The sequence below is a fragment of the Pipra filicauda genome, unplaced genomic scaffold, assembly GCF_003945595.2.
Source record: "Pipra filicauda isolate LSUMZ 115617 unplaced genomic scaffold, ASM394559v2 scaffold1051_size42781_pilon, whole genome shotgun sequence".
Classification (NCBI taxonomy): Eukaryota; Metazoa; Chordata; class Aves; order Passeriformes; family Pipridae; genus Pipra; species Pipra filicauda.
Genome location: NW_024103487.1, coordinates 8355 through 16409, shown reverse-complemented (window position 1 = coordinate 16409; position 8055 = coordinate 8355). Strand labels below are relative to the sequence as shown.

At 60.7% G+C, this 8055-nt stretch overlaps 1 long non-coding RNA gene across 1 annotated transcript; it reads left to right on the top strand.

Moving 5' to 3' along the window:
* Positions 1 to 4702, top strand: LOC120322921. The gene is made up of 3 exons (XR_005562886.1): positions 1 to 98; positions 2924 to 2990; positions 3804 to 4702. It is a non-coding gene; the product is annotated as an uncharacterized LOC120322921 (long non-coding RNA).
* The last annotated feature ends 3353 nt before the right edge of the window (positions 4703 to 8055 follow it).

Sequence of the window (8055 nt, the reverse complement as noted above, 5' to 3'; positions counted from 1 at the left end):
TGGCGGTGTCCCACCCTCGGAGTCGCGGCTGCTGCTGGTGCGACAGAGAATCGCCGTGGGAGCTGCTCTGTGACCCAGAACTCTGTGGATTTCCGCAGGTAAGAGCGGGACTGGTGCTTCCAGTGAGGAACTGGGGGGTGCTGACCAGGGAAGGGGAGCTTCTCCTGCCCTGATTGCCCGCAAGCGTCCGCGGGTGCCACGTGAGGAGCCAGATCCTGACGGAGAGCTGGTCTGAAGAGCACGGTCTGCAGGGCGCAGCAGCCCAAAGCCGCGCTCAGGGCTCGCCTGCAGCTCAGGGAACCCCTGCTTGCTGCACCTTGAAGTCCTGTGCGCTCAGCACCTCTTCCTGCGGGTTTTTACGCAGATTTTGGGATCTGTGAGTTGTCCCAGCCAGGGAGCTTTTTGGTGACCTAAATGTAGCTTTTTAAACCTCAGCCCCGCAGGGTTTGCAGTGTTTTACAAGAACAGAGTGAGCCAGGATGGATTCTCCTGCTCAGCTGGGCCAGCACTTGTTGTTGTGAGTTCTCCTCTGTCAGAGGAGGAAAAGCCACTTTGCTGTCCCTTGTAGGGCTGAGTGAGGCTGTGGATCGCAGTGCAGAGCATCTGCAGGCTCCTGGTGCTTGGGGCTGTGGTGTTTGGTGTGCAGGAAACACCCCAGTGTGTCTGACCCAGGGGTGGATGTGCATTCCAGGAGCAACTCGGGGTGGGAAAGGCTTTTTCCCAGGCCCAGACGCTCTCAAGGCTGGGATGGTTTTAAGTGTTTCTTGTGCTTTGGTTTCCCAGCCCGGATAAGAGTTGGTGTTCCCTGAGTTGGATGTGGAGTGTGGAGTTCTCTGTTGGAGAGGATGGAAATGTCCCTGCTGGGTGGTGTGTCCTTGGTGGGCAGAGAGCTCTGCCCTTGGCATTGTGGGTTTGTGGATATGGACTCAAAGCAGGGCTGCCAGAGGTTCAGGGCAGAGGGAGCAGGGTCTGACAGACAGTGGCACTGGAGGTTTGGTTGGGGTTGGGAACGAGCAGCTGGATCTCCCCCAAGGCTGTGCTGTGGATTTGGGTCCTGTCTGGCCACAGATCTGTGCAGCAGCTGGAGACTGGGAGGGTTTGGGGGCTGTGCTGTCTCAGCCTCCTATTTTATTGTCACTGGGGAGTGGCACCTGCATCCCCCTGGAAGGAGAAACTGGGGAGAGAGTGGCAGGTGGGAGGACCATTTCTAGATGTGCCCTTGGATTCCCGTTCCTCCTGGTGGGTTCTGTGCTGCCTCAAGTTCAAAGGAAGTAAATCTTGGAGTAGCTGTTTGTTCACCTGTTGGGCTGGGACATGACATTCCAGGGAAGCTGCACTTGCTGCAGTGGCTGGAGTGAGAAGCAGCTGAAGGTGTTTGCTCTGTGCTCCTTCCCCACCTTCCCCTCAGTTCCCTGAGATCCAGGTACTCACACCTCACCTTTGCATTTTCCAAGGGAAAACCCCTTGGAAGGGTTTCTAAGTGTGGCAGTGAGATTTTCTGCAGTTGGAATTTATGGGGAGGATCCAATCACCAAGGATAGACCCCAAATGTCCTCCCCTGGCTCCGTAAGGTGAGAGGATGATGTTCCTCCAAGGCCAGATGCAGTTTGGGGTGGTCCTGTGTGCACCTCTTGCTGTGAATGTATTTGTGTTGCAGCTCAATAAAGTCCATTTCAGTGGTGATTGCGTGTGATTTTTGTGTGTAATAAAAGCCCCTGTGCATTCCTCTCGACTCTTCCCCCTCCTTTTTAACCCCTAAACCTTTCCCTTCCAACCCACTACTGATTCCCTGGTTTTTAACACAAACTGTTCATACTCTCCTCTAGAGATTCCCTCAGATTTAACCCCCAGAGTTTTTCCTACCTCTCCAGTGAGGGAATGGACATACTGAGGTGAACAGGGGAGAGAATGAGCATTGAGAGGTGACCTGGGGCAGTCAGCAGTGGGCATGCAGGGAAAGTTCTGAGAGTAAACTTGCAGTAGTCCATAGGGTAGAGATTGAGATATTTAGTTATCAAGGAGATGATCAGATGTGGAGAGGTAGGGAAATTTTGGGGGTTAAAATCTGATGCAACCTGTAGCAGAGAGAATAAAAATATTGTGCAAAAACAGAGGTAATCAGGAGTGGGCTGGAAGGGAAAGTTGTGGGGGTGAGATAGGAGATAGTATCCATGGCAGAGAATGAAGATTTGGAGGTAAACCTGAGGTAATCAGCAGTGGACAGGTAGGGAAAATTTTGAGGTAAAATGTGGGTCAGTGTGTAGCAGAGAGAAGGAAGATTTTGGGGTAAACTGAGGCCATCAGTAGTGGGCAGGTAAGGAAAGTTGTGGGGGTCAAAGTTGAGAAAATGAACCTTTGGAGGTAAAAAAAGAGTTAATCAGTAGTGTGCAGGTAGAGAAAACTGTGGGGGTTAAATCTGAGGTGATCTGTGGGGGACAGAATGACCTGACCTGTTCCCACTGCTCGTTATTCACCCAGCAAACATCCAAAGCAAGTGTTGGTTTGGTTTGAAGAACTTGAATAGCTATAAAACAATATAAATCAGCCTTTTCTCCTTTGCAGCGGCGGCGGTGTCGGGGCTGCAGTACCGGCCGTGTCCGCCAGGCGGAGACTGCGGGGCCCAGCGGGACACGGCCCGGGGCGGGACCCGCTGCCGGGCTGGGAATGGGGCCGCTGGAATGGGGGCTTCGGGAAAAGGGGTTTTCTCCTGTGCAGGTCCGTCCTTGGGCTGGAATGGAACTTAGGGAATGGGCTGGTCTGGCCCCAGAGAGCGTCACTGAAGTCGGCATGAATGACCTGACCTGTGCCCACTGCTCCTTATTCACCCAACAGAAACCCAGAGCAAGTGCTGGTTTGGTTTGAAGAACTTCAATAACTATAAATCAATATAAATCAGCCTTTTCTTTTTCTTGTTTCCTTTCAGATGGTGGAGTTGCCTCTCTGTCCATGTGCTGAGCTCCGGCTGCAGGGACTGTCAGACATTGTTGGCTGTGAGTTTGTGTTCTTCTCCCTGGGAAATTGGGAGTAATTATCCCTCAGGTTTCAGAAATGTTTTCAGAAGCCTTTGCCTTTTCTCTGCCTTTGGCTGATAGTCAGGTAGGGAAAATTTTGGGGTAAAATGTGGGTCAGTGTGTAGCAGAGAGAAGGAAGATTTTGGGGTGAACTGAGGCCGTCAGTAGTGGGCAGGTAAGGAAAGTTGTGGGGGTCAAAGTTGAGAAAATGAACCTTTGGAGGTAAAACAGAGTTAATCAGTAGTGTGCAGGTAGAGAAAACTGTGGGGGTTAAATGTGAGGTGATCTGTGGGGGAGAGAATGAAGATCTTGTGTTAAAAATGATCAGTCATGGGTTGGAAGGGCAGGTTTTGAGGCTTATAAAGGAGGTTGATTCTCTGCAGGGAGTGAATGAACCTGTTGAGGTCAACAGAGGTGATCAGTGGTGGGCAGGTCTGGCAAATGTGGGGTGTTAAAGTTGAGGTAATGTGGTGGGCAGAGACTGAGTGCTTGGAGGTGAATTGAGGTTCTCAGCCGTGGCCAGGAGGGGCTAGGGGCTAGAGAATTTGAATTGAAGAGGAAGTGATGGACAATAAAGGCAGAGGGCAATGGTGGAATGGTGATGGAATCCTGGAGTGGTTTGGGTTGGAAGGGACCTTAAAGCTCCTCCAGTGCCACTCCCTGGGCAGGGACACCTTCCACTGGCCCAGGTGGATCTGGAAGTGCTGGAGGTGTTTAGGGAATGCTGAGAGTTTTTCCCCCTCCCCTCTGGCCATCGGGTCGTTGGAAAGACTAATTAACTTCTTCCCACAGGGAAAAACCCTGGAGCAAGAGGTGCCCAAAAGCACTGGGGTTTGTGCCCAGCGAAAGCTGCGAGTGTCCAGCTTCCAACCCCCGCGGACCGTCCCCGGCGCGACTTGTCCCGAGCGCTGCCCTCGGCCGGGAGCGTCCGATCCCGCCGGGAATGCGGGAGCGGAGACTCGGCGGGACATCGGCAACTGGGAGCGGGAGGGGCGGGACGGGGACCGTAAAAGGGGTGTGGGGCGGTGACCGGGGTGACTGAGAGCTCCGGGGGCGGGACGGTGCCCATAGAAGGAGTGTGGGGCGGGGCTGTGTCCAGAAAAGGGGACTGTAGGGCGGGGCGAGGCCATAAAAGGAGCCTGTGGGGTGGGGACTATGCCCATAAAAGGAACGTGTAGGGCGAGGCGATGTCCATAAAAGGAGCGTTTGGGGCGGGGCGACGCCCAAATAGGGTTGTGTGGGGCGGGGTTATGTCCATAACAGGAGTTTGTGGGGCGTGGTGATGCCCATACAAGGCGCTCTGGGGCGGGGCTATGTCCATAAAAGGAGTGCCGGGGCGGGACGAGAACCATACACAGTGTGTAGGGCGTGGCGATGCCCATAAAAGGAGTGTGTGGGGCGGGACGATGCCCATAAAAGGAGCGTGTGGGACGGGACGATGCCCATACAAGGAGCGTGTGGGGCGGGACGATGCCCATACAAGGAGCGTGTGGGGCGGGACGATGCCCATACAAGGAGCGTGTGGGGCGGGACCAGGCGCTGCCGTCCCGTCTCGCTGAGCGCGGCTCTTCCGGGCCCGGCGTTCTCATTGTTCTCGTCGCTGCCGCTGCTGTCACTGTCATTGCTGTCATGGATCGTCATTAATGTTAAATTATTCTTGTTTTCTCCCTTATTAAACTGTTCTGATCTCACCCCACGAGCTGCATTTTTGTCTCTGATCTCCCCCTGGAGGGGGGGTGAGCGAGCGGCTGCTGGTCCCGTATTCCACCTGGGACACTTCTGGGGGCTCAGAACCAGATTGACTCACTCGGGCTCGCAAAGAGAGACCCGGAGCTGCGTTTTGGGGGCTCAGAGCCGGACTCACTCGGTCAGTTTTTGGGCTGACAAAGACAGACCGAGTGCTGCATTTTGGGGGCTCAAAAATCGGGCTCAGAGCAAGACCAAATCCTGCATTTGGCAGTCTTGAAAGCGGGCTCATGTGGCTCATTTGGGCGCTTAGAAACAGCGACTGGGTGCTGCTTTCAGGGCTTGAGGCAGACACTGAGTCCTGCGTGTTTGGTCTCACCCAGGGAGACCAAGTGCTGCATTTTGGGGCCTCGAGAACCAGTGACTGAGTCCTGTGTCCTGGGCCCTTGAAAGCAGGGTCACTCAGCCAGCATTTGGGCTCCAAAAAAGGGACCAAGTGCTGCATTTGGGGGGCTTAAGGCAGAGACCGAGTGCTGCGTGTTTGGGCTCAGAGATGGAGACCAAGTGCTCCAAACGGGTCTGATTTGGCCAAGGTCAGAAACAGACCCCACGTTGTGTTTTGGGGCTTCAAAGCAGGGTCACCAGGGGGGCACTTGGGATCACAAAGAGAGCAGGTCCTGTGTTTTGGGATCCTGAAAGCAGAGTCAGCCAGCCCGAGACTGGGCTTCACAGAGACGGAGTGCTGCGTTCTGGGGGGTTGAAGTAAAGCCCAAATCCCGTGTTTTGGAGCTCCAATCGGGCTCCTTTGGGCAGCGGGAGCCTCTGTTTCTCAGCTCTAAGTCCTGCCCTCGGCACAGCCCAAACCCGGGCTCCCCCGGCCCCATTTCGAGCTCAGCACCAGCGACTCGGCACCGCCTTTGGGGCCGGGGGCAGAGCCCCGGTGCCGAGTTTTGGGGATGCAACGGGGCAGCCGGGGCGGTTCGGGGGCTCGGAGCAGAGCCCGAGTGCCGCGTTCGGGGGCTGGAAGCAGAGCCCAGCCCCGCCCGTCGGGCTCGGCCCGGGAGCGGCACCGGCCGGGCTGGGGTGACCCCGGTGCCGATGCCAGCCCCGATCCCGCCTCGCTCGTCCCGCCCCGCGCCCCGAGCGATGGTCCCGCAGCGCCCGGAGGAGCGGCCGCCGCAGGGGCGGGGCCGGGGCGGGGCGGGGCCGGGCCAGGTGAGCGGGGAGGGGCCCGCACAGGTGCGGGGGTCCCCAGGGCGGCTGCGCGGGGCGGGACCGAGGTGATTTGAACCCCGGGAAGTGCTGCCGGCGCCATTTGCTCCCGGAGTGCGCGGGGAGGGCGGTGGGCAGCCTTGGGCTCCCAGCTCTCTGCCCCGCTACCTCCCCTTCTTTCCCCGCTACCTCCCCTTCTTTCCCGCTATCTCTCCTTCTTTCCTCGCTACCTCTCCTTCTTCCCCTGCTACTTCTCCTTCTTCCCCCCCAAACTCTCCTTCCCCTCCACCTCTCCTTCTTCCCCCCCTCTACCTCTCCTCTACCTCTTCTTCCTCACTCCAAACCTCTCTCCTTCCTCTCCCACCCTGTCCCACTTTCCCACCCCCCGACCCGCTCTTCCCCTGCCCTCCCTCTCTCCCTGCTAACACCCCCTGAGCCCCACCAACCCCTCCTTCCTCCCCTGTCCCTTCCCCGCTGTCCAGCCCGACCCACGGCCTCTATTCCCCCTCTCTCCTTTATCCAGCCACCCTCCCTCTCCCCCACCACCCGATCTCCCCTTTCCATCTGACCCCGGCTTCCCTGCGCACCTCGATCCCCCTCTATTCCTCCTTCCTCCCCTCTCCTCCCTCCACCCCATCTGTCCCTCCAGACCCGGCTTCCCCCTCCCCTCCCCGCTCCCTCGTGCCCCCTGACCCCCCTCCCGACCTCTCCACGTACCCCCCTATGCCCCCCTCTCCCCCTCCTCCCCCGTCCCTGCTCCGCTGCACTCTCCGATCCCCCTGTCCCCCCCGTCCCCCCTGTCCCTCGTGCCGTGTCCCCGCAGCCGCGGGTTTGGGGGCGCCGGTTTTAATAAAGCCGCGCAGGCCGGAGCCGGCGCCCCCCCTGGATCCCCCTCACGGGGCCGGGCCCGCTCGGCGGGTCCCCCCTGCAGTTCACAAGCACCGCCCGACACCGCCGGGGCTCCGGCCCGTCCCGACATCACACGGGGGGCTCCGCGGGTGGGGGGACAGCGGCTGCGGGTTCGATCTCGGGAATGGACCTCGGCGTCCATTCCCGGGACCGAACCCAGGAGCCGTTTGGGGCGGGGGGAGGCGGGGGGGCAGGGGATGAGGGCCCCCTCCGGAGGAGGGGGCTCGGGGAGGGGGGAGGAGGGCGGGGGCAGGGGGACCCCCCTCCGGAGGAGAGGGGGCCCGGGACCCCCCTCCGGAGGAGAGGGGTCCCGGGGTGGGAGGGGAGGGGGGAGGAGGGGGGAGTTCCCCCCTCCGATCCCTCTTTTCCCGGGACTCCCTCCTCCGGGGGGCGGTCGGGGGGGTGGGTGGGGGGGGGGTTTCGAAGGGGGGAAGTGCGCTGCTGTGAATTCTGATCACGCTGCGAGTGGACGTGACCCATCCCTACTCCCCCCCCCCCCCCGCGGGGCCCCTGTCCGGCGGGGGGGTTCCCGGAATGTGGGGTCGGGGGGAGCCCCACCCGGAGGACGGGTCCCGGGAGGGGAGGGGGTTTGAGGGGAAGGGGGATTTCCCCCCCTTCCCCCACAACCCCCCCCCCCCCTCCCCGGACCCCCTCCTCCGGGGGGGGGGGCGGGGCCCCCCTACCCCCCCCTCCCCGGGACCCCCTCCTCCGGAGGGGGCCCCCCCACCCCCCCCCCGACCGCCCCCCGGAGGAGGGAGTCCCGGGCTGAGAGGGATCGGAGGGGGGAACTCCCCCCCTCCTCCCCTCCCACCCCGGGCCCCCTCTCCTCCGGAGGGGGGTCCCCCTGCCCCCGCCCTCCTCCCCCCTCCCCGAGCCCCCTCCTCCGGAGGGGGCCCTCATCCCCTGCCCCCCCGCCTCCCCCCGCCCCAAACGGCTCCTGGGTTCGGTCCCGGGAATGGACGCCGAGGTCCATTCCCGAGATCGAACCCGCAGCCGCTGTCCCCCCACCCGCGGAGCCCCCCGTGTGATGTCGGGACGGGCCGGAGCCCCGGCGGTGTCGGGCGGTGCTTGTGAACTGCAGGGGGGACCCGCCGAGCGGGCCCGGCCCCGTGAGGGGGATCCAGGGGGGGCGCCGGCTCCGGCCTGCGCGGCTTTATTAAACCCGGCGCCCCCAAACCCGCGGCTGCGGGGACACGCCACGAGGGACAGGGGGGACGGGGGGGACAGGGGGATCGGA